General features: G+C 42.6%; 1 protein-coding gene across 1 annotated transcript in view; it reads right to left on the bottom strand.

Annotated features, from left to right (window-relative positions):
* Positions 1–25724, bottom strand: part of NRXN3 (neurexin 3) — an 826423-nt gene that overhangs the window by 509052 nt on the left and 291647 nt on the right. The gene's annotated exons all lie outside the window — the stretch shown is intronic.

The raw sequence follows: 25724 nt of genomic DNA, 5'->3' as shown, positions 1-25724 counted from the left end.
CAAGTTACCTTAGTACTTGCCTGATAGGAAAAGCCACCAAAATCACCCTGGTGTGATATAAACCTGTGGATCATTGGAAGATCACAGGTGTGTTATTGCCTGAAATTAATGCTCACATCTGCCCCTTCCAGCTCACAGCAAGTCAGGTCACAAACTCTCCCTCTCAGTGAAGCGCCTTGCTCCGCAGAGCCCAGAGCTTACATCCATTAGAGCACGTGGAAATCTCCTGTGCTGTAGGATTCTTACTTACAAATATAACATTGTAGAGGGCATTATGGTATTAGAAAAAAAAAAGTTGGAGATAGAAAAAAATATGGAACAAAAGCAGAATCACATAAGAACTTTTTGTTCACAGGTCTTGGTTTACAAGTATTCTTTTTAAAGTCAATTCTACTGGTTTCCAAATACTAAGGTATCAAACACCAGGCTGGTTTCAGTCCTTAATTCTTGAAGCAAAAATCACGCAGTCACGCACCTGGCTGATTGCTCTAGGGTTCTTTGGCAAAGCAGCCCAGCTATAGGTGCTTATAGAAACTCTAGCCACTTCCCACATACAAACTGGAGGTTTAAACTGGGGAAATAGGAAAAGGAAGGAGTCTTTTCTGCCCCAAAGTGTAAAACCACAGTCGTCCTTGACAAACAATGCTCCTGGGACACCAGCATTAGGACTATCACACTTGTCCAGTTCGGCTGCTCACCCATCACAGTTGACAGGCTATTACTTTATACATTAATTGGCTAGATTACAGCACTGCACCCCACTCACATGCAGGAATGAGCGAGGGTGAAGAACAGTGTGTGCTAAATTACAAGTGTCAATGCTTATTTCAGTGCTGTAATGAAGGCTTTTGACACAGCTATGTCAAAGAAACTCAGAATGAGGATAGCAGAAGCTGATGTACATCAGGACAGGGCACGTTGTCCAAACTGGCAAGAGGGAGACTCAAGAAAGGAAAAATCAAGACGTGACAAAGGTATTAAAAGAGAGAAGACAGAGAAAATAGCAAGAAATACTATAGCTCTGTGCATTAGTAAAGCTAAATGCAGGATATGCAGAATATTTTTCCATGCTTATTCAATCCAAGCAAATTAAGTCATTTTACTCACCCCATAAAATAGTGTTTATTTTGACCACTATTCAGGAGCCCAAAACACACACACCGATTTCACAGAAACAATAAAATGGGGTATCTTTACACAAAGCTCTACGAAATGGGTGCAGAAACCCACCCAGTCCCATCTGTGAGATATAAAGACCTAAGAAATATATCCAGGGACAAGACGTGATTCTTAATGTGCCTAATATCTAATTAGCAACACAACTTTAACTGCTTCTCACTAACGGGGTGAGGGAGGGGAAGCCAAGGCACAGGCAAAGAAGAAGGTGTCTCCCTGGCATAACCACTTAGGTAGGAGGCAACACGTGTGGCAGGTGGATCCTATGCAGAGAGGCCGCTTCAGAACGAACACGACATCGTTCTCGCTGGAGGGTCACGCAGCTCAGGTGAGCAGCTCGACTGCCCTGCCCACCAAGCCTCGTACGGGCCAATTTGATCACAGAGTAAGAAGAAGAAAACGCCTTTCTGCAGTGACATGCAAAATGAAAAGGTCACTGAAATTCAAAGGATGGAGGGAGTGTGAAGATTCATACTTTGCCACTACAAAGGATACCTCCATGAGAGGAGGAACCACCACTTCTGCATCCCCATCTAAGTGCAAAAGTCAGACTGCATCATGAGGGTAAATCCAGCCGTACAAGGCAGCAAGAAAACCTAAGCTCTACTGCATTAAATGACTACAAAACACAAAGAAGCTTCACTTCTTTACTTGGACAAAAATCATCTAGTATAAGTATTTTAACTCAGATCAGACCTTATGAATGGATGGTCAGCGAAGGCAGTGCTTACACCAAAACATACTGTACCAGTGACTGGGTTTCCAGGTCCTCTCTCCTCATGGAGGAAAATGGAAGAGTTCAGGAGCTCATCTGGATCTAATGTCACGTAAATTCACAGCAACCCACAGGCAAAGGAAGGGAAGGGCTTTAAGGAACCTTTCCCACAAGTCTACTGTAGGGCCCAGCAAAGAAAGACCTTCATGTGTGCCGACCTCGCAGAGCTTCCTGTCCACCCCCTACGAGAATAACTCTGCTTAGCGATTCAAAGACACTGACCTTCTAGTTTCCCCTCTTTTTTAGCCCTAAACTAACAAAATAGGAGAAAGCCAAGTTCTGACAGCTGGTTTAGCTTCACGCATCGTTGCTATTCTGACGTCTATGGTAGCATGTTCAAAAGAAAGTGCGACAGCTACAGAAATTAACTGACTCAGTTCTCAGAAAAGCACAGCTTAACTGATTCATGAATAAACGAGTAGACAGTTTGAGACATTTTATGCTCTAAATGGATCCTGTTGCCTACAAAGGAAATGGCTGTTCGTAAGACCTTAGTTAGCACTTCGGTCTCTTAAGTTCTAAACTTAAGAACTAAGATGAAAACCATTCCATTTAATGTAACAGTGACTTGATCAGGCAAGTTAATGCTTGATCACTAGAGTCCATCTTGGAAACAAGAGTATTTAGTACTTTTATTCATGCACAAATCAGTTTTGTATGCAACAATGAGCTTTTAGTGTTTTTAGGGTTATACAAATAACAGCACATACAAAAATTCAATCCACGAGCATGCTCAGGAATAGCACTCGTACAATTTTGTCAAATCAGACAGATAATTGAAATGCAAAAAGTAAAAAGCGTTCACAAATAATACTTTTGCTCTGTTCAAATTGTTTCTTCTAAATGCTTTGCAAATATTCACACAGCATGGGCGTTGACCTGAGAATAGGCAAACTTTGATCCCTGTTTTTCAGCTGACAATGTGCAACAACGTGCAAATGAATTGCCAATCCTCATGTGATTTCTCACTGAATTTAGTGCAGATCCAGTAAATGAGTAGAGGGTGCCGCATCCGGATGCCAAACTCAGCGCCAAGGAGCATGATGGCGCATGTGCTGTTACTGTATTATCATCTAAGCGTTATCAGTTTTGGTAACTTTGATAAAGTCACTGTTAATAGACCGCACATCTCCAACAGATACTAAGAGGGAACATTTGTAAGCCAAAAGTTTTAGCTGCTGGACAAGCAAGAAGAAAATGATCCCACTTCCCACAGAGTACGAAAGCCAAATGCTCTCCTTAAACAGCAATTATTGAGCCCAAAGAAAAGGCCTTTCCCCTTCCCCCTATCTTTTAATCCTCGTGCCCCCTCCTCCTTTGGGGCTGCCCCCATCTGACACCACCTGCCAACTGAGACAAGGTCGGCGTAGAAGGAGGCAAAGTCAAGGAGCAGCTGGACTGCTGGGGAAGTCCAAGACTTTTATCTTGCCCTTGTGCAACAGTCTCTTATGATAAAAGACAGTGAAGGGGGGAAAAGCAAAACATGCAGCAACATTGGAGGGTGAATGCCTGGAATACTTCCTATTTATACTACTGTTGATGAGATGGCAGTTGGTCATTAGGAAATTTTTAAACTTTAGTTATTTCTTTATGTGCAAGGAAAAGTAAAAGGCAACATATTCACTCAGGAATAATGAAGCTTCTCCTTTAGTAATAACTTCTAAGCTTCCCATAACTCTGTGCTGCAGAGGAGGGCACTCCCAGGCCTCCAGCCTTCCTGCTCATTCCATCTCACTTCTCAGTGACCTCTTGGGAACTGTGCATCTCACAGAAATAACAGCTACCTCCTATCTTCAAACTCAAATAAGACAAAAATTCAGATTTCTCAGCCAAAGATTACTTGACTCGCCTGCAGCTGTAGTGAGCAACTGCTTCTGTCCTACATTCAAGATGCCTTCGATTCATTGATCTACTCAAAACTAGCATGTGCACTGTTCATAAAAAACCCAGGTGGCATTTGCTTTCCAACATGGAAAAATTCCATCTCATCTGCCCAGATCCAAATTACCATTTTGATATCATAGGTGCACTGTTTCTTATTAATAATATGGCCTCAGTAAGAGTATCAAGAAAAGATGCACCTAAAACCAGAAGAACAAGCAGCTGAGGAAATTTCTTTCTAGGAAGAGCAAGTTGCTGCCAGACTGTCCATTTAGAGCTAGTGACACATCAGAGGGATGTACCTCAAACACCTTGGAAAACACCATCTCTCATCCATTCCAAGTGGTTAATAGTGCACGGAATTTTGTCCTTGGGAAAGGACAAGGACACTGAGGGTCAATCCTCTCGCCGCTGTGTCAATGTTCCTATTGCATAGCTCATGCAATGTTATGGAAGAAGTCAAGATGTATGTCCAGAGGATTCCAGGAGAGGTGACCAGAAAGAATATATGTAGACTTATGAGAATGGGAACAAGTCCTGATCACTACAGATACAGCAATACATTAGCAATGATACATTCACGTATTTTAGAGAAGAGACACAACAGTCTGTTTTTCGTGTGTGTGTTTTGGTTTTTGTTTAGTTTTGTTTTTTTGTGGGCTTGTTTTTTCGCTTTTTAATTAAAAGCTGCTATCTCAGCTTTGTTCAGTGCCATGAGATATTTCTATGCCTACTTTATAAAGGGCAACATGCCTCAGAAATGCCATTAGCATCCCAGGGTCTGTGACAGGGAGGGAAGTGTGTGGTTGTTTTCTTGCTTGTGAAGCTTTTCTGGGGAGGACAAAAATCAGGAAAGCTTTGATTTACTCTGAAAAATGCATGAAAGCAGATTTTTGAAGTGTGAGAATGAATCATGAAACAGACTTAATAGATCCTCTCCAAGCTCTAGGAAATGGATTCCCCTTGTTAGTTATTTCTCAGTTATTCCCCAAAGGTGACTGAGATGGGGCTAGAACAACTGTGAGGCAGAATTCTTCACTGTAGCTTTCTCAGCATGGAACAGAAAAGGGTGAGGTTATGATGCCAAGGGGAAGAATTGGAAAATTTATTTAAGAATAATTAACGTTAAATTTATAGTGTAACATCACTCTAAAATCCTGCATCGAGAGGGAAAGCTCTGCACCAGTGTTGCTGTCATCCAAAACTGTGGGCAGTGCTTTAGAAGATACAATATGTCTATATGAGAAGAAAGCATATAGTATCACCATATGGCATACAATTTATGCAGAATACTTTGCACAGGTGTCACTGTATTAAATATATAACTATTTAAGCATAAGAGAAAGACAGAAGGGTATTCTAGGTCCAAAGATATTCTGACATATCTTCCAGAAGCAGGCTTGCAAAAAAGGTGAAAAGAATGGAGCAAGCAGAGGTTGCAAGGACAAAGAAGGTTCACACATCAGTGTGGCTCCCCAATACAGAGGAAGCTTCTAAAAAGGTCAGGGTGAATTTCAGACATGAGCACGACTCAAAAGCCAACCTGACTTCAATACAATTTGGTTCCGGCTGAAACCAATAGTGGCAATCCTGTTGATGCTGCCGGCCACACTGGTATGAGTGAACATCGTTTGGACAAAGTGCCTTAGGAAAGTGTTTTTCTTAACTGGGACCGCTGTCCACCTCCAGGAGCATTGTTGATTGCTAGGAAACAACTGGCAACCCCAGAGCCTCAGTACATGGATATCTCAGCCCCATCAACCCACATTTACACACATACACACTGGTTTTGCTCATAGACAGGTTTTAGAATCCCCTTTCTCAAGAAAATGTTGGCTGCCCACGAGGAATAAGCAGATGCTCTCCCTGCAGACAGCCAATACCTTCACTGGAGAGCCTTACCTGAACCAGCCCTTCCATTTTCTCAAGGAACAGGGTCATCTCCTACTACTCCACGTTAAGCAAAGCACAACGGACACTTAGGAAGGAAAGGCATTTAGCAGCACTTACAGAAGAGTCTGGTTTACAGCGTTACAGAGCGGCTTCACCTGGAACTTGATCAAGTTGAGCAGGGTTTACAGGAGGCTACTCGGAGCAAAGTTAATTTATTTACACTTGCACAGAAGCAAAGAAGTGCACATACAGAAAACTTTGTACATGAAGAGAATCAATTGGACGTAAAAGTGCAAATGAGACACCCCTCAGCAGCAAAACTGATGAAGTCCATGGAATTAACACAGTGAATAAGTTAAAAAGTAGCAAGACCATCCTACTAGTCCTCTGACAAAGATACCCAAGCTTCACTATAAACTTGACCAAAAAAAAAAAAAAAAAAGTCATTAAACTGGATTTCACTATCTGGGAACAAACTTCTTCAAAAAGGTTTCCCCAGCAAGAACTTATCAAAAGGTGTTTTTGGCTTTTCCCACAGATATGTGCAGAATCAGACTGAACTTTGTGCTTCCATGTGCAATGCCCAAGCCGAGAGCTGCAGCAGGGCTAGGCTCGCTCAGGGCGCAGTCGGGCAGCGTCTCACACGAGCACGGCGATGCCGGCTGCGTCCAACACGGGCACTTTGCTCACCGGGCCCTTCAGCGAGACATGGGGCAGAAATTACATTCTGCAACTTCTACTTAGTAGGAGCCTTCGTTGCGACCAAGAACAAACAAATAAGGGAGAAAACCTTCTTGCGTATAAGCCACCAGGCACAGCTGGTGCTCACGTTACGCTTGCATTTTCTCACCAAGGGTAGTGGGTTATTTTTTCCCTGTTTGCTTTAATTTCACTGATGCTAAATTCCTAGCATTTTTAGACACCACAAAACTACTGTACTTCTCTACAGCCAAATATTTTTAGCAGACCTCCAGAAAGACATTTAACAGGAAATTCACTCCATCCCCGCAATGCTGTTTAAATAGGAGAACACAGTTCCATGTTCCAGGATGTTTCAGTTCTTCACAGCAAGGATGTTTCAGTTCTTCTAAAGAAAATTTTATTTTGACTTAGAAAATGCTCTAAATGCCTCACGTTAAAGCCACAGGAAAAAAATGGTTTCAATGTTTAAAAATAAAACATAGTTGTTGATTTTCTATTCAGGATCTTATTTGTTTTTAACCATAATAGATGGTTTCTATTTTCACTGGGAGAGTTATTCCTGCTTTTAATAAGAGCAATTCTATTTTATATTCACAACTGGAAAAGAGTTCAAAAAAGGACAAACTAGCATGAAAAAAACCCAGTATTTGTGCTTTTAAACATAAGACTTACAACAGCTTAAATAAACAAACTTCAAAGTGATTTTTAATTAGACTTTGTCTTTAGGTAGGGCTGTAATGTGAAACACTTCACACTGGCCAAACGCAGAGCTCCTGTTTCTAAGAGCTCAGAGAACCCAAGGCCTCCTGCGGGTACGAAGCAGCTGCCTGCTGCTCCGCTTGGGCTTAGCTACAGGTTGCCCAAGGGAACAGTCGTACACAGCAGATGTGCAAAGAGCAGGGCTCAGCCTAAGCCGGGCAGTGGAGGAGCTGCGTTGACCCCGCGGCACGCGGGGAAGCCTCAGTCACCAACCGCAGCCCGGGCGGTTTTGGGAAGGCCCAAGCTAGGGCCACGCCAAGGCCGCGGCCCCGCGGGGCTCCGGTGGCCGATTCGGTTTGTGCTCTGAAACCGACTGCCCCTCAGCAATGAATGAGGTGCCAAGAAGCCCCTTCGTGCCAGAACGCCCTTCACGGCGAAAAAAAGAACAAGTTACCACTCTTTTTCATCTAAGCCTGAAAAGCAAGGAAATCAAAAAGCTGAGATGTGGAAACATATACGGACAGCAGTAGGAGGTGAGCTGCTCGGCAAGCCCTGAAGTGCTTTACAGTAACACCACGTAAACACATCTCGGTGACAGGTAACAGCCCACCTTCTATGAATGAGATAGCATCTTTGCTCCCCTCTTTCAGGGCATAGAAAAAGGACTGCATTCCATGGCAAAGACAGGGAGGCCGCTTCCCAAACGCGTGGTGACTGCACAGTTCAGTTACAGGAAGAACCCAGAACACAGAGGTCACTGCTACAAAAACCACATCAGAATAGGATTATAAAGCCAGGGGGATTCTAACCTTTTGTATGAGCTGTAAAAAATCACATACACATCTGAGCTTTAACTCCATTTTGCACATTGCTGTCTCCACAGTGATATTTCCCACTGCCTTCTCAACCTAAGAGCCAAGTGAGTAGTTTTTAAGTACTCCACTGCATACTAGCCTGTTCTTATTAGTTCAGGAAGAATCCCCTGAATGGTGGAAGAACATCATATCAGTGTAAATCCTATTGTTAACAAAGGAGAACAGTAGCCAAATTTTGCAAATACCAACTTTGTGTTGCATGGGTGTTACTTACTGGTAGCCCAGATTGACCCTCTCTCTCGGAATTAGGAAATTTGGGTGAGAAGGATGACACGGTACTTTGAGCTACAGGCAAGAGACTCCTCCTTTGCTTAAAGGGTTATCAGGAAAGAAGCGCTCCTGGAAAGGTGAGGAATCAGCAGTACAGACCAAAGGACTCATGAGGATTTACAGAGGAAGATGACATCTGAGGCAAATACCAAGAACTCCTTTGAAATTCAGATTTTCAAGTCACAGCTTTCGTGTCAGCTAAGGAGCGTACAAGGGGAAAAAAGACCTGGAGGAGCAAGGGGAGAGTACAATAAGCTAAGTGCAGGCAGCTTTAATCCACTCCACAGCACACCTCTCTATCTCCAAGTGTCCCAGCGACGGGCAGCATCTTGTATTCAAAGTGCTGCTACTCCCCTTCTCAACAGGGAGTTTGAGTCCCCTGTTTCACACATCACCTATTTGTTTCATCCAATATAGAAGTGCAGGGCACAACAGGTTTTAACCTGGTTTAAGAGCACTCCGAGCACCACAGCAGGAACTTTGTGCCCACCTTGCCCATATGTCCTGGCCCTTCCCAAGCAAAGGGGTAGCAAACTGAGTCACAAGGCTATAATGAAGTCAAGGAGCTCATCTCACTTGCTTTTCAAGTGAGCTACAACAACCAACCTCGGGTATCACCAAAACTAGACAGGGTTCTAGCATAGAATTAATGGGAAGGTATTATCCTAGAACCAGCCTGGGGGAAAAGAAAGCCTTGAAGTAATTGCAGATCTCATCCTATCACTTCTCCCACCAGGCAGTGTACTTATCCTAGAAGCACACTGCTAGATTTAGGGAGTTCTTCTTGCCCACCATATACAGAAGTTAATCCTCATTAAAATAAGTATCTGATATCAAAAAGATGGATTCTTGTTTTTTTGGATCAATAAGGAACTGAGCACAAGGAAAGCAAAGGGCAGTTCCCAAACTTCTGGGATCAATCAATGTCAGCCCTCTTGGTTACATGGGCTATCAATCCTCATGCCTCAGACTTAAAAGATTAATAGTCATCAGCATTGTAGAAGTTGCAAAAGAAAACAAAGCAAAAACAAAACAACATTATGCTGGGATTGCACATTAGCTCAGGTTGTTCCAGGAGCACTTAGGCAGTAAGTTTGTTTGCTTATCGAGCAATAGTATATGTTGGCCTCTGGCTAATTTGTAAAAAGGGGCAGAACGTGATTAACAGTCCAGGCTACTCACAGACATCTCTACCAGTTTCATCTCCCTTTGGAAGCTTAGGGACAGGCACGCTCCATTTCCAATGGTAAGTTTGAAAAGTCATTTTGTATTCTGAGCAAAGGTTCCTTCTCTGTAACCTAAGCCTGTTAAGAGACTCCCACATTCCAAGTAACCTCCTGATTTATTCTGGAGCAGTTTGTTAGGAAAGGAAGAGGGCTTATTCCCAGGAAGAGTAGGTTACACACACTTCTCTCCCTATGTATTTTTCTCCAAGACCTCTTCATTTCTAAGCAGGCAAACAGTGGGCGTAATACAAAGCCCTAAGCTGCATTTCTTCTACGTTATGTCTGTCCTCCACAGGGGCACTGTGAGGATACTGAGAATCTGCTCAGGTTCACAGAGCGTTCAGATCCCATGCTGTAGGAACACGGCAACAGCACAGAACTTGATAAGCCCCATGCCCTCAACAAATATGTTATTAGAGCTACCAAGACAGGAAAACGTTTACAGATTCTCTCTAAAATATCGATCTATACATTCTCAACTCAACACCAGATAAACATCACAAAAAAAACAAAAATAGACTTCCAAGTCCTGGGAGCAAACAGTGGGAGAAAATATATTCCTTAAACACAGTGCTAGAGCATTAATAGGTGGTGTGCCACTAGTGCAGTTCTCAAAAAGGCATTTTTTTTTCTTTTTTACTTAAAAGGATAATTTAGGATATTTATGACCATCTTTAAAGGTTTGCAATCACTCAACAGGCACTTGAATCAGTAAAAAACATACCATTCTCCAGTACAATATATTCCTGGGAATATCAAGTGGGGAAGTTGGTGTTGAACGGATCAGCAGCTCAGCCAAGCTCAGAGAAAGAAGAGCGGACTTCAGAAAACTCTCAGACCCCCAAATAACTATAATCCATATCACACCAGCTTTTCAAGAAAATAAAGTTTTAAAATTGTTAGCATCATTATTTCTGATCTCATTAGCATCTTTATTTTTTAATTTAAAAATAAAATAAAAAATCTACCCAACACTCAGGAGAAATGCTGGCTCCTCCCCTGTGCCTTAGTGTTAACTAAGGCTTTAGACGAGCGGTTCCTAAAACTGTCCCCGTTTCAGTGAGTGGCGGCCGACCTGCGGTGCCGTCCAGCAGCAGCAACTCAAGCTGCCCCTCGAGGTGGGCAGCGACACGGAGGGAGGAGGGCATGGGGCTGGAGCGCTGCCCTGGTCCAGGCGCTGCCCCGCTCCGGGCACCGGGACACACGAGCAGGGTGGCAAGGCGGCACCAGCCAAGGCACAGCCCGAGCAGCCTGGACCGAGGCTCCCTATCCCACTGGCTTTTCCACTCGCTTTCCAGCTCGCTTTTCAGCTGTGACGAGCAGCAATCGGGAAGTGCAGCACTCTACATGACTGGGAAGGCAGGCAGCTGTGCTAATACTGTGGTTTCAGTATACGACAGAGCTCTGCTACAATCAGTTTTATGCTAAACAAATATATATATATATATATATATATATATATATGCACCCTGGAGTCCAACAGTTTAAAAGCTGGGCTTGAAATTTCTTTTACACGAGGCTTAAGAATCAAATAAGTAAATTCAAGTTTTACCTCTAAAGCAAGCCATCTACACAACCCTGCAGACAACTGGGGCACATTCCATGTTATTTTCATCACTGTAGCACTTCGGAAAACATACAGGACAAAAAAGCACCTCTGTGATAAGCTGCTATTAAAACATCTTAAAATATCTTTTATTTAAAGATATTTTAAGTATTTTAATTTCCCACTCCATACTAGCATCACAAAGCAAAATAGCTTCCAGTTTTACACCGAAGTTCACTTTTAATGTTGTGTCAAATACAGGCACGCAGCTCCATGGAAAGAACGATAAAAAACACTATTTGTATCAGAACACCAATCTAGGACAACCATCTGGATCAGCAAATTTAAGGGGTTTTTTTATATTTATAGTCAACTATGTCATAGCCACATATTCAAAAATGATGCACAAAACATCTGCTGTCTCACCAACCCACTGAGAAATAGCCCTTCAACACATAAACAAATTGAATGTGAAGCTGCATTTTTTAAATGAATTTACTTTTCCTCCCAAGTCACATCTGATTACCTAGTGAGGAATGCTAGTTGACAAAATATAACAACACATATCCCCAATTAGGGCATGAAGGCAAACATCTGTCCTCTATGTAAATGGAGAGATACAGAAAAACAGCACCACGGAGGAGCTGCCACAGCAGAAAACACATTTGGTATTTGAGGGATAAAAAAGAGCAGGAAGGTTTTTGGTTAGTGAACAAATTGGAAACGCCAGAGGAAGGAAAAGAAAATCACTTCAGGCCAATACAAAATTAACACGTCTCTGTTCTTTTACCAAAAAATATCCCCCACCCCAAACTAAAGCAGAAACAGTTCTGCCTGAGGTTTCTAGAACTTGAAGCTGAGAAGGGCTGAGGTACTTGGTACCTTCTCCATCTTGGTCTTCAATGACAAGGCCCATGCCATGGCACAGGGTTTGGGGACAGAATAGGGCTATTAATAGTCAAGCAAGACAGAGGCAGGGACACTAAGGCGGGACATTTAAGAGTTCTTGGAGCCAGACAGGTCATATCCAAGTCTACCGAGGGAAGGTGGCCACTGCGAGGTCACCCTGCAGCACCAGTGAAAGGTTGCACCAGTTGGGGAAGCCAAAGTGATGCCAAAACAGGAGGCTACAAACTGGCAGGAAGGGGAGCACGTCAATACGCGGCAGCTGGAAGCCCAGGACCAGGATGGCAGGAACCAGGGACCAGTGATGAGGCCACCGGCGCAGCCTGAGCAGGGGCCCTGCTCGGCTGGGAGCGCGGCCGCAGGCCGAGCGAGCGCAGCGCTCCCCGCAGGGAGGTGGTGGCAGTCTGCGCCTGAAGACCAGGTCCAGCTTCTGAGCCCAGCGCAGTTCAGTGACAAATAAAGGCTGCCCAAAGGGCCACCGAGCTGGTTCGGGCGCTGCAGCACGTGGGGGAGGACAGAAAAGGAAGGACCAAGTATCTAATGGATGCGATCGAGTAACTACAGGAGACTGCAGAGAACAGGCCCGGGCTCTCGTTGGAGGTACCCTGCAGAGTTCAAGAGGCAGTACGGGAAGAGCTGACTGGATTAAAAACAGGTATTGAGGTGGGCAGGTGCTGGAGTGAGCATTCAGAGCAGCTGAGTATCTCCATCCTCAGAGACATGCAGAACTTCAGGTCACGTTACTCAAAGCGTGGTGCCCCAAAGCCTCGAGGGAGCCCTGTTCGGAATAGGGCTAGAGACTTCAGAGATCTGTTTCAAACCTAATTTATTCAATGAGAATATATGGTTTGACTGACAAGCAAAAGATTTATTTTAAGTGACTAGAGAAAAGAGCAAGAAAAAAAAAGTGCTACTTTTAGTATATATTTAAGATATTGTCAAAAATGAAAAGTCAAAATATTTTTCTACCAAAGTGTCCTAACATTTACATTTGCAGTTTCCTTTTTCTGAAACATTTGTCAAGTTTAAAAGAAATTGACAAATAGATTCTGTCAGCATCAATCTGCACTTTTCAGTTAATAAATTCTTCAAATCAAACCCCTCCATCTAGTTCTACTTGGCAGCTTTCAGCAATATCACTACTAAAAAAATGCAGAACATTTAGGAAAAGCAGGAAAACCTCTATTAAGAGAAACTCTATACAGAACCAGTTGCTTCAGGCGAAGATCAGTGTACTTATTTACTAATGTATTTATTTAATCTACTGACCAACATACATAAAAATGCTGGCATCAGATGTTGCAAGCAACCACATGACCACCTACAATGCATGGTCTGATTAATTCAAGGTCTCTGATCTTCAGCACACCAGCAGCTATGCTGTATAATGCAGTCATGTTCTGTAACTCACTGAAGAAATTCCTCTTCTCTTTTGCATCTCAGTTATTCTTTTGGAATACATTTTTTAAACAGTACAAATGTCTACAGCACAGCCTCTTACAGAATGATCCCTAAAGAAATAGGTACTGCTTTCATGCAAAGCAGAGAAACAGAGCTAATTCCTACCTCAAGAATTTTGGTATTTTGGCCTTCATTCTGAGAGATTTGTCAAGGTGTTTCCCATGTTCGCACCTCTGCTCATCACAGAGGTGACTGCCACAGCCAAATCACTAACAGGTATCACAGAGCAGCCTGCAGGAACTTGCAGCAACCTGCAAGTGCCTCCTGACTTATTAACCACGCTCGGACAGCCCTGCTCTCTGGTGCCTCCTATGATAGCAACAATTTAGCTCAAGCCTTCCTTGGTCACAGATGTTCAGGTTGAATACTGCAGGATAGCCTTGGCCTCCTACCATAAGGAAACTTGAACATCTCCATTTCTCCGTAAGCCCACCATAAATTGAGAGAACCAGGGCGTTTTTCCACTGCATCTGACTTGACAGGTAATCTGATAAAGAGAGGAAGAGTAGAGCTTTCTCCTTTAGTCATCTCACACCCAAGTAATGGCCTAGCTGAAACTGCTCATGAAGTAAATGGTGAAAGAATACTAAGAAAGAAATGCCTAGCTCTCTCTTACCAAGACTTAATTTTGTCAACACAAGTTGACACTTTATTTTGTTACACTCACATTAGTTGCACTCCGGAAGGAAATCCTTTTGGCTGAAAGCAGCACCACCAGTGCTACGCAGTCACTTCCCTGGCCTTAAACCACAGGCCCTGCCGTGCCTCTATGTAGTGTATTCTGAGAACAACACCCAGTTTTAAGAGCATAAAGACTAGAGCTCAAGTTAGGCCTCACTCACCTATCCTCCCAAAATCATGTTCGAGTGCAGAGCAAAGAACAGCAAACAGCATCTTCAACACTCTTGGGCAGCTCCAAAAAGCACAGCTGAATGTTAAAGCAATTCTCCGAGACTAATTTCATCTTCTCCTTCATGTAACAGACTCACAAGGATAGGGATAACACGCACATATTGCCCAGTTACTGCAGCTTCAGCCCATACACGCTGACCAAGGAACAACCAAAGTGGTCACAGAGGCAGCACTGCTGCGAACGGCTGCGTGTTCCCACCCGAGTGCGCAACGCAGCAGAGGTGTGTGCAGAGCAGACTAGGGCACAGGCACAACCCGATATTCAATGCTGAATTTCTCATCTCATGCAGAGATAAATATTTTTTCAGGCAAGCTGCACATATATATGTTTATGGGCATAGGCAAGCACTAAAAAAGAAAATTAAAGAAACTGCTGCTACTGCTGGGAATGTAACTTCTCCTGTCTTTCAGTCACAGAAGAGCAAGAATGAGATTAGGATGACAGATCTTAAATTATTATGAATAATAGCTTTGGTTTTAACATTGCAGAACCACAGCAATAAAAAAGGAATCTAACAAGACTCTAAAATAGTCTCTGAAATAGGAGAAATTAACAGGGTATACTAGAGTGTGCTGATTTTTCTAAAGCAAATAAAAATGTGCACAATTTCTTCTGCAAACTAGCCAGTTATCAGACCATTTTCAGGAATCCAGGAATATAACATGGATTACCTTATTGAATACTCCTGAAATGCAGCCTTTTCACAGCAGGCTAAGTGGAAATACCACACTAGAGCTGAGCTATTTCAGTGGAATTCATCCAGCATAAATTTGGCTCATTAACTCTGTAGCAGAGACAACAACTAACTGGCAGTGTAATTCCTGCCTCTGTTGAGCAACACTCTGGAGAAGTGAGCAGGAAAAATCCTGTCCCAGAAGTCCTTATCTGACCTGTTAAAACTGTTCATCCTTCAGCACTGATTCTATTGGCTTCTCTAGTGGCAAAGAAAATGCACCCAGTTCTTGGGACACAGAATTTTCCTCGCAACGTGACACACAAATATTTCAATCACAGTCTAGCAGACATATGAAGCCTTCCTTTACCAGAAAGGCTCCAATTTGCATTGAACTGACCCTGACTGACCACAGATGCTTGCTTTTAGATTCAGCTCTCTCCTGAAGGGAACAAATGCAACACCATGGGTCCCATTAATAGCTTCTGTATTACACTCATTGTGGTGGCTGCTATTGCACAGCAGTTCTTAACTTTGGAAGTCATTTCACATACAGGTTGATTGCTTAAGCAAGGGCAGTCCTGAACCTCAATTAATAACGATAGCAAGAGGAGGGGTGATGAAGAGGAAGTGGGAGAAGAAATCTCCAGTTCTGCAGATCCTAAATTCATTACATCCAGCAATTTTAACATAAACTCTCAAAGAACATAATTCTCCAAAGTCTCTTCAATGAAAAAGTCTGGGGAAGGATGTTTTACAATGACAAGCAACCACAGAAAACTCCGTCCAAACCAAGCAAACACTGAAGCTAAGGTGCGCATATCTCTGCAATCTACTTCACAGCCTTATCATCAAATTTCTTATTCTTGCTGTGCAGTTTCGGAATAGCTAACTGGAACAGGGGCTCTCTAAAAACCTTTCCGCAAAAACACTACTGACTTAGCCAGCTTAAGAAAGGATTTGGCAAGCTTAGTTTTTTCCTACCTAATCAGATATCCTCGCATCGAGACTAAAACTTAAGTGCTTTTTACCCTTGAAATCACTATTTTATTGGAAGGTGTACTTGAAGCACCTGAGGCCATTCTCTGTTCACGACTGCTATGCTGAAAAACGGCTTGCCAGTGTTCTCTCCTCTACACCTCTACAAGAAAAGGCAGGGGAGGATGGCACTGGTAGGCGCAGTCTTACCCACAAGTCAAGAGGTGGCAGGTTCAGACACCTCCGGGCATCCCCCAGCTCCAAGTTAGTGACACGCTCTCTGTCAGGCTTCAAGACATCATAGCTAGGTTATGAATAGCAGGAGGCCTCTGTTTCATAGAGGTTTATAGCAATGACTGTGTAAGAGATTGTAACAGTTGCTTCACTGTCTCAAACACGTAACACAGTGGGAGTGACAGATGAGTAAAGAGTTAACAATAAAACTGTCCAATTGCACAGACTCTGCCCACGTGGCAGAAACCCAACAGAGAAGCTTTGGGTACTCTCCCCAGCCGCAAGGCAGGGCAGTGAGAAGTCTTGGGGAGGCAGGGCAGGGCGGTCTTAATTCACTCAAAACTGCACCAATACCAAGCTCACTAGAAAACGGGTACCCTCGCAAAGCTTGCCTCGCTGACAGTGCAAAGATCTCACCTGAAGGTTCACAAGAGACCACCCCAGAAACATGACCATAGCACAGCCACGTGTCTCCCCTAAGGGAAGAGTCCAGCAGGGACAAGCTGAGCAGGGATTGGGAAGAGCACTTGAACAACTTCCCAGCTTGGACCATGACTATCCTCCTCTCCTCCCCTTACCTGGGGTACTGGGCTAAGGAACCTTCCCATGCAGTTTAGAGTCCCCTGCACATTAAGGATGAAGAAACCTTATAGCATTTTACCAGGACACCAGAGTACTCCACTTAGTTGTGCTAATTGCTAGTTGCTGCTTGCTAATTGATAAGTCGATCCCTTATAGCAATGGTGTCGGCTGTTATCCCAAAGATCCTGCACTGGTGAATAACAACCAGCTGAAAAAAAAAAAAAATAATAATAATAGCCTCCATCCAGCCACAGCACTGGCTGACTTCTAACAACTTGGAGGAAATCAGCATTGCAGAAGTGCATCTCCAAAACTCAATTAAAATTAAAAAAAAAACCAAAAAAAACACAGAATCAATGAAAAAATCTCAAAGGAATTACAAACAAGCCAAGTCTCATCCCTGTTCTACTGGTGAGGAAGTGAGAGTCCAAGACAGGGGCACCAGGGGAAAGCACCAGGAGCACCAGGCACAGGGAGATCCACAGTCACCCAGCAGGCCAGTTGCTCAGCTAGAATGGAATCCAGTTCTGCCAGCTCCCACTTTCCTTCTTGAAGCTATCAAATTTACTATAGCAATATTTTTCTTATATAAAATATAAGGTAAGGGTGAAAGGAAAAGGTATTTAAAACAAACAGCCTAAGCATAAGATCCTTTTATCATAAATTATCATATATACTTATATAAACTCTTTGGAGGTAATGTGTAATGCTATAGGAAGTCAGAGGTAACTCCTTCGCAAAATGATAAAGTCATCATTGCTAACTGGAAGGCATGCAAGAAAGCAGGCTTAAAGCTGTGATATACCTAACACTGTTTGCTTGTTAAACAAATTAACAGGTTATCAGTCTGATTGCAGGCAGAATAAACCTTCAGACTCCATGTATGTATTTATATACAGTCTCGGCCTTGAACAGTCACCCTTTGAAAAAGCCTATTCCAACCCTCAGGAACCATCTGCCCAGCAAGGAGAAAGACCACAAACGAGAGATGTCAAGAGGGTTTTAGTTTGGGAAAGGGAGAAGAGCCAAAAAGAGAACCCTTTAAGAAAGGCTGGATAATTTTACATAGCACTTCCCCAGATGAATAACAAAATCTCTTGGCTTGCCCATAAATTAGCTTAGTTCTAAGTGATGAGACAAAGAACTGCTCAAATTATATTACAAGGATCACGTTAATGGAACAGAACATGTAAAGTCCTACATTAACTCCCCAATCCAGAAAAAAATGAATAGGGCATTAAAATATGGTGCTGGGTGCTACACTGATCTCAGTACTACCCCCAGTGAATTCATTTCAATGAATCCTCTCAGCTGGATCCTTGGGTTAAAGAGAGCCAGAGAGAGGTGGGAATCAGACTGAGGGAATAAAAGTGTTTTCTGACCCTGCATGATCTGATCTGTCTCTGCAGTTACAGCCTTGTAAAAGGCTGCTTTAACCTTTGTAAAGCCCTGCTTTAACCAAGAGAGCTGCTAAGACACCTGGGCAGTTCCAGTTCTCCTCAATGGCCTTCTAGGTACCTGAAAACAGTGAGTCTGGGAAAAGACCAAACAGCCTCTTGGCTCCACTCTGGTCCCTTATTGGTTTTGAAGGGCAGGCACAATTTTCAGCTCTCACAAAGGCTTCCAGGGCAATGAAGAGCAAAGAGAATTTTCTGCCTGTTTCCCTTTCCTACACACAAAGGTCCATGCAGACTCATGATTCCAATAGATTTTTCTTATCAAACCTACCATGGTGGGATTTAGAGGTAATATAAGAATCTCAACAACCACCACAGTCACCAATTCAAAGACCCTTTAGCAGGTCTACTCTGACAGTGCAAACATTGCTGTGCCACGAGATGGGGCCAGCAGCCAGGTGATTGCAACTCCCCCTCTGGAAGGAGGGGAATGGCACTGAGCATAAACTGACTTGGGGAGTGCTAAAGTTGGATTTGCTGGAAAAAAAAAATAAAAACCTAATGGTGACCATGAGCAATTAGCAACTATAGTGCTTTAACTGCAAGCTAACTGTAAAAGTGTAAGTTTAAGGGTATCGCTGTAGGAAGCTTGGCAATCTGTTCAAAACAGCAAGAGGCGCAAGCAAGAGGGTAAATGAAGGAAGGAAGACCTGGGCCAACCTAAGAGAGCACAAATGTTCCATGTACAACTTCCCACCTCCCTTTAAATTGGGCCTAGCAGAACTCAAGGCAGGTAGCAGGCTGCGCTAGGCTGCAAAGCGGCCCCCAGCTGCGCTTCAGCACCCCGCTCAGAACACAAGAACTAAACAGGTCTTCAAATTCTTGAGGTTCGTACAGGAAGAATAATGTTTGCATAATGTTTGCATCCAGTCTGACTTGGAGAACATACAGCTTAGAGATTATAATAGACACTAGAAACAAGAAAAGGTCTTTTACAGAAGCAGTGAGAGAGAGAATCCCGCTAAGTTCATCTAGTCCTGCAGCATCAATGAGAGGCTGATTTTTTTCCCCTTCCACAGCCTACTGCAAGTGTCTCAGACAGATAGATAGCCCATGCACTCCCTATCTCAGCACAGGGTCTGAGTGACTGCAAACCTTATTCACCAACAGTTTAATGCTCTAACTACAGAGACACTGGAATACATACAGAGATGCATTATCATTAAAAGGACTATAGTATGGCCTACAGGCCACAAAAAAAATAATCTCTATGCTTCGCACTACCACTGAAAGGAGATAAGATTCATAATTAACCTTACTGAAACTGAAAAACATAAGCAGCAGCAAACAAAAACAGAATAAAAAATAATTGCCTCAAATGTTTAAGAGTTATTGTTCCGGGAACAGTGATTTATATTGACAGTACCAGGTACTTGCAATCTGATTTGAACAGAGTGGGTATCATTTAATACCCAATAATTGAATGATTATTATCATTAATCATTTAATAGTCTCCCATCATGTGGGAGATTATTATCTGGGCATCAACTTTGATGTATCTGATAACCTAAACAATAACAATCTATTATTCTCTTCACAAAATTCTCCCAATACAGGACTATTACTATTTATGCTTCGGCAGCTAATAGTGAAAACTGCTCCAAACAAAACATTCAGCTTAAGAACACCAGGTTTGTTAACTGGTTAACAAACACCAGGTTTGTCAACTGAGGCTTAGCGTGGGGGACAGGAAATCCTCAAGAGAAATTGTAATTGAAAGGTAACTTCTGTACTTCAGAGTCGGGATGATTGAGAGATGCAGCAGAAAACAGGAATAAGCAGTTCTTATCAGTTATCAGTAATTAGTATGAATGGCACTCAAACAAAAGAAAGGGTCAGAATTTGTTGCCTTTGGCTGCAGCTTCAGTTTAAGAAGTTACATAACTTTTCTTAAAGAAAATGAGCCTTTTACACTAGTTTCTGATTTATATCTCAAGTTGAATTTCAACCTTCACAAAGGAAATCTTCCCTCTCATCAACAGGGATGGGAAAACCAGATTTTAAGCTTCACATCAATCTCTCCTTAAAGCAAAAAACTTGTTACCAAATACTAGACCTTCTCAACCACTACTGGAAAAGGGAGTCCTACCCACTTTTTCCTTGTACTTTAAGAATACAGATTTCAGTTACAATTGAATATCTCTCCAGTAAGTTAATCCCATCTCTACGAATAGGAATTCAAGAACATTCCAGGTCCCATTTGGGCACCTCATGCTTGCCTATGCATTCTCTTCTTGCCCATGCAAGGTTCTCAGGAAGGAACCCAGTACTGACAGGTTCCTTCAGGTGCATGTGGGAGCACCTCGGGCATCACACCCAAAAGCAACATAGTAGATGTGTGGAGAGAACAGATGGAAAGGGAGGAGGGGGAGACCAAAAGGAAAATACCCACTGGACTCCAAAGGGATAACAACAGTCATGAACACCACCAAATATCTAACACCAGGGGATCCAAAGCATTTGTAACCAAGCTTGCCAATCATAGTTCCAAAACCGTCCCAGGCCTTTTTGTGGGGGTTGTGAGGTAGTTTTACAGCAGCATTGATGGCTAGTATTATGCAGGAACAGTATTTGCAAATGTATTCTGTTCCTCCATTTACCATCATTCCTATCTACTTGGTGGTCCAAGTTGACATGGATGCTTCTCTACGTGCAACTACAAACTAATCTTCCAAATAAGTATGTCATCTCTTGCATATCATTGCCACCATCGTATCATTAAACATTACATAACAGCTTAAACACACCAGCATATCAGACAAAAGCCACAGTCACTTGGAAACAACAATGCACACACGCCCAAAACATGAAAGATCTTGTCCTGCTTGCACACTGTCCTCATGACACAAGTGAGGATAACTGGATGAGGATAACACCAAATGTCTTCTGGTAAATTGAGCAACAGCCCAAATAGATCACAGCAGGTTCACGAACACATTAGAGACAAGAAAAAAAGAAAAAAAAAAAGAAAAAAAAAAAAAGAGAGAGAACAGTGTACACATTCTGAGCAGAAAGCAGTATCTTAGAGCTATGTGGAGAAGATACATCCCTGTTTGAGAGATTTCTATAATTTATCTGAAAAGCTGTTAGAAGGTTTTGGGTTTTTTTTTTTTTTTGAAACCTCCAAGAACTTCCTCATTTTACACTATTGCCTTTCTAGAAGCTGCTGCCTCAGGAACATGTGATGGAGTCTGTGAGAGACACCAAGAAGGCATCAACACGAGGCATATTTAGCGTTTTATTGTTTCAAACGCCAAAGATCTTATAGAGAACATGATGCAAACGCACTAGGCAAGATGGATATGTGTATTTCTACATAAACACACAAATTCATGCACACTTAACCTGTATGCAGTGTTTTCACTAGCCTGAATTGTGTACACGTTCACTTGTCAGCTATGAAAATTATGGAGAAAAGAGAGATTTCAATTTGCTTTCCTTGCTACTTGAGTAGCAAAACTACATTGAGTGGTTTCACAATCTTGTTCTCAACTACTAGCCACATACAGTATACTTAAGATGAAAACACTATGAGAATATCACCAAACAATCTGATATAATGACATGGTAAGAAAGCACTGTTGAGAGACTCTGCTTTCTTACTGTCAATATCAACTGATTCCAGTAGCTACAAGTGGAAATTGTTTCCTAATTCGCCATCTGTGACACTATGATCCCCCTCACTGCGATGCTGGGAAGATGCATTTCATTACATCAGACAACAGCTCCTAATCGGTATTCGGCTGCTTTCTGCTCTCACTCTTCAATTACTTTCTTCAGGACTATTTCAAAAACACAGGGGCCTGACTATTCACGACCGTGTTCCAAGGCCCCCAAGTACTGAAGCACAGTTATTCCTGGCAATTACTTAAGCAGCTCAAGGGGAACAGACAAAATTAATCAAATTTCTGGTATCACCAACAGTCGAAGCATTGCTACTGTTGATGAATAAAAGAAAATTCCACTTGCTGTATTTGCAGGTATTACCTCTGATGAGGTCCCGTAATACTGGTGATGACTTTCTCAAAGCCATGAAACCTGTAACCTTTGCAGTCACTGTTCAACTTGAGCAGAAAATCCAGCAGCAACCCCCAATCACCACTGAACCAAAGGAACCCAAACTAGTAAGTAAAAACACAGTTTGATCAAGGAGGAAAGAACGGAGGAATAAATGGACATCCTAACTAGTGTAAATAAAGAAAAAGACACCGCTACATAACTTAGCATCTGAAGTCATGCAGGCCTCTTTCAGACATTTGAGGCTCTTCATCCAAAATTTACTATTCTTGTTTTACTTTGTTCCCATACAACTGATATACTTTCTGTCATTTGCTCATGAAGGCAATACAAAAAATAAAATTAGTTTACAGTGGTGAAGAGTGGGCTATCATATTTATCCTGGAAGTTCCTCAATTACCGCATTCTGCAACCACTCTGATGCTGTTCCCACTATGTTCCATATTCAAAATCTCCTTTAAATGGAAACATAGAGACAATTACTGTTTCTTCAGCCTTCCAAAGTAAATATTTATTGCTATAAGCAGTTAAATTAATTTGTATAAAGGGAGACTTGCATAAGACTACGCCAATACTTACAACCCAGCCCTTTTGTTTCTCATTAACAAGCACTTTGCAATCTGTATACACAGTTTAGACTGTTTAGATTTTGGACAATCCTATTTGCAATATAGGATTTGGATATCCATACATTTGGATTTGGATAATCCAATTTTCATCAGTAATCCCAGTTTACTGTTATGCCAGCACAAAACAGGACTTGGCCCATAACCCTGTGCCTTTACCCACAAGACATCTATCTATTTGTACATCCACAATGCTAGTTACCTATGTGACACTGAGACGTGTGTCTCTTAACATCTTGTTAAAACAGCTTGCACTAGTCCCTATTTTTTAAAAAACATTAAGTTGAGAACAGTCTGCATTAGCAGAATGCTGATCTGAGTCTTCTCTCATGTCCAAGGCACACTTCTTTCTCCCTTTCCCACTGCTCAACCATTCACCAGCCACATACGAAGTAGCAAATATATATTTTGCATTCTTCAGTTTAATTTTTTAATGTATATGCATCAATGACTTAGAGCTCTGGGCTTTTCTTTTGTTTTCATTACCATGACAGCAGCACTCAAGCCCAGATCTTAAAAGAAACAGTAATCCTGCAAACCTGCTAGCAGCAAAAGTGTTTCTTTCTCAAAAAAACTTTAATTGCCAGAAGATGCACTGCGGGGAGGAAACAGATTGCACTTGGCTCTCACACCTTTAATTTCTTAAAGACATATTTCAAAGCTTTTGCTTTCCAGGTTCCAAAAATAGCTTTGCAAGCAACTAAACTAACTGCACAACTGAAAAACTTTAGTTACAAACCAATTAAGTATATGAATACCAAAAAAAAAGTCTTAAAAGTACAGATAAGACAGTTTCTTAAAGAACAACTTAGCTTCTTAAAATCAAATCCAATTTTAGAAAAAGAAAAAGAAAAAAAAACTAATTCAGAAGTTGTGAAAGGGCAATACAGGAACATCAGGAGCCAAATTAAATAATACTTCCAATGAAGCAGGAAGAAGGAAGAAAAGTTTGCAGGAGCTTCAATGCAAGTCTGACCCTCATCGTCAACAGCCACTCAGACTTATAGACAGAGATATAGGAAATAGGTTGGTCTTAAGGAGAGACATTCTGGTCTTAAGTAAATGGGCTACATAACAGAAACTCTTCCCATTTCGAGAAGCGGGTAGATTCCATCCCACATGCCATATAGAAAGTTTTATAGGCATATTAATTCTCAGTGACTTAAGCGAAATTACACAGCTACAAGCTCAGTCAAAAAATACATGAATAAAGAGATGCCAGCAACCATCAATAACACACTGTGCAATAGCTATAAATAGAGAAACATGACAAGTTTGGAAGGAAAACAAACAATACAGACAGTAGGGCAAATTAACAAATTGAATAAAGTCCTAAAATTCACCAGAGTGGTAAAATATATCTCATGTTCAGATATGACTACATGTGCAAGAAAAAGCTGATAAAATGCTATTTTTATGCAACAGATATGACAAGATATTAAGACAATTTAAGAAAGCATTCTTTGTCCTAACAGAAGTTTTATAGATTTGAATGGGTGTTTGCAAGCAGAACGTAGCATGCGAGAAGTTTCTCATGCTCACGCAAAGCCTCTTCCTCACAAAACACTGAAAACAGTGTGAATTAACACTGTGTACTGCGGTGTGCAACAATTACAGAATGAATTACAAACTAACATAAAACCCATAAACTTGAAATGGATACTTGGACTCTTCTTTTGCAGCAGACGGCAAATGAGTTAGGGACACCATCTCCTCTATGCACAATTTTAATTAAACAAGAATGAGTTTCATTTGGGTGATACAGTTTGCAGAACCATCTAACTCACCCTCATACTGAGCAGTCTCTGATGTCAGCTCCATGCCCAGTTCCTAGGAAATCGGAATTCGGACAGCTTTCCTCCCAAGAGAAAGTCCAGCTTTGCTTGTTAAAAATTCTCCTCCCTCTCACTCTCAAGCTTACACTTAAGAGTGCAGCTACTGCACTCAGATAACCACATCATGGCCCTGGCTACTGCTGCAGGCACGTGTAACAATCCAGCACGAGCACAAGAGCGTTCCCTATGATGAACCACCATACACGGGCCTGCCTTACCTCTCAGGCCCCCAGCAGTGCCCATGCTGGGTCCCTGCTACTGCAGAAAGATAACTATCCCTATCAAAGTCAACCTCAAAATAGCCAGTTTAAAGCTAGATTGCTAAAGTCTTGGAAGAAAGCTACTTTTGTTTGTTTGCTTTAAATAGTGATCACAGAAAATACATATCCACACAAGCTGGAACGATCTTTGCTTTTCAGCAACTGCTGCGCTGTGCTGTCCTCACTATTCCCGTAGGAGCTGATATGCAGGAGTACCTCGGCAGCGCAGACCTGCTGCTCTGCAAGGCATTTTTTATGCAGCCCACCCGCTTTCCTACGTGCTCTTGGTGCACGTGGCGTGGAGCGGGGCATCTTGCTGCAGCACAGCCAGGGAACTCCAGTCTTGCCCAGGCTACCCAGCTGGGGTCTGAAGGCCCGGCGCAGGGCAGAAGACAGGGATACCACAGCAAAAGGAGGAGTGCCTTTTTCCACAGCAGTATTTAACAAGATTGCACGTGCTCATGTACAGAAAGAATTCTGCAAGTGAACTTGAACTCACGTATTCTTGCCAACGGGCACGCTCAAGGCGGCCAAAATTACCTGAGCAGCGGCCAGCTCTGAACTCCCGCTGCTGCTCTGCAAGGAGCGGCTCCAGTTAAGCGAGCCAATCAAAAGGTGCTATTAATTGTGAGCGAGCCGGAGGCCAGACCCGCAGCGGAGCTGCCTAGGGCCAGCACGCACACGCAGCGCCAGCTCTCCCCGAGGGCTCCACGCGGCGGCGCCCGCGCTGGGGCCCGCA

The sequence above is a fragment of the Nothoprocta perdicaria genome, unplaced genomic scaffold (assembly GCF_003342845.1).
Source record: "Nothoprocta perdicaria isolate Ctin4 unplaced genomic scaffold, notPer1 scaffold_53, whole genome shotgun sequence".
Lineage (NCBI taxonomy): Eukaryota > Metazoa > Chordata > Aves > Tinamiformes > Tinamidae > Nothoprocta > Nothoprocta perdicaria.
The sequence above is the reverse complement of the archived record's forward strand: the minus strand, read 5'-3'. Positions and strand labels throughout refer to the sequence as shown.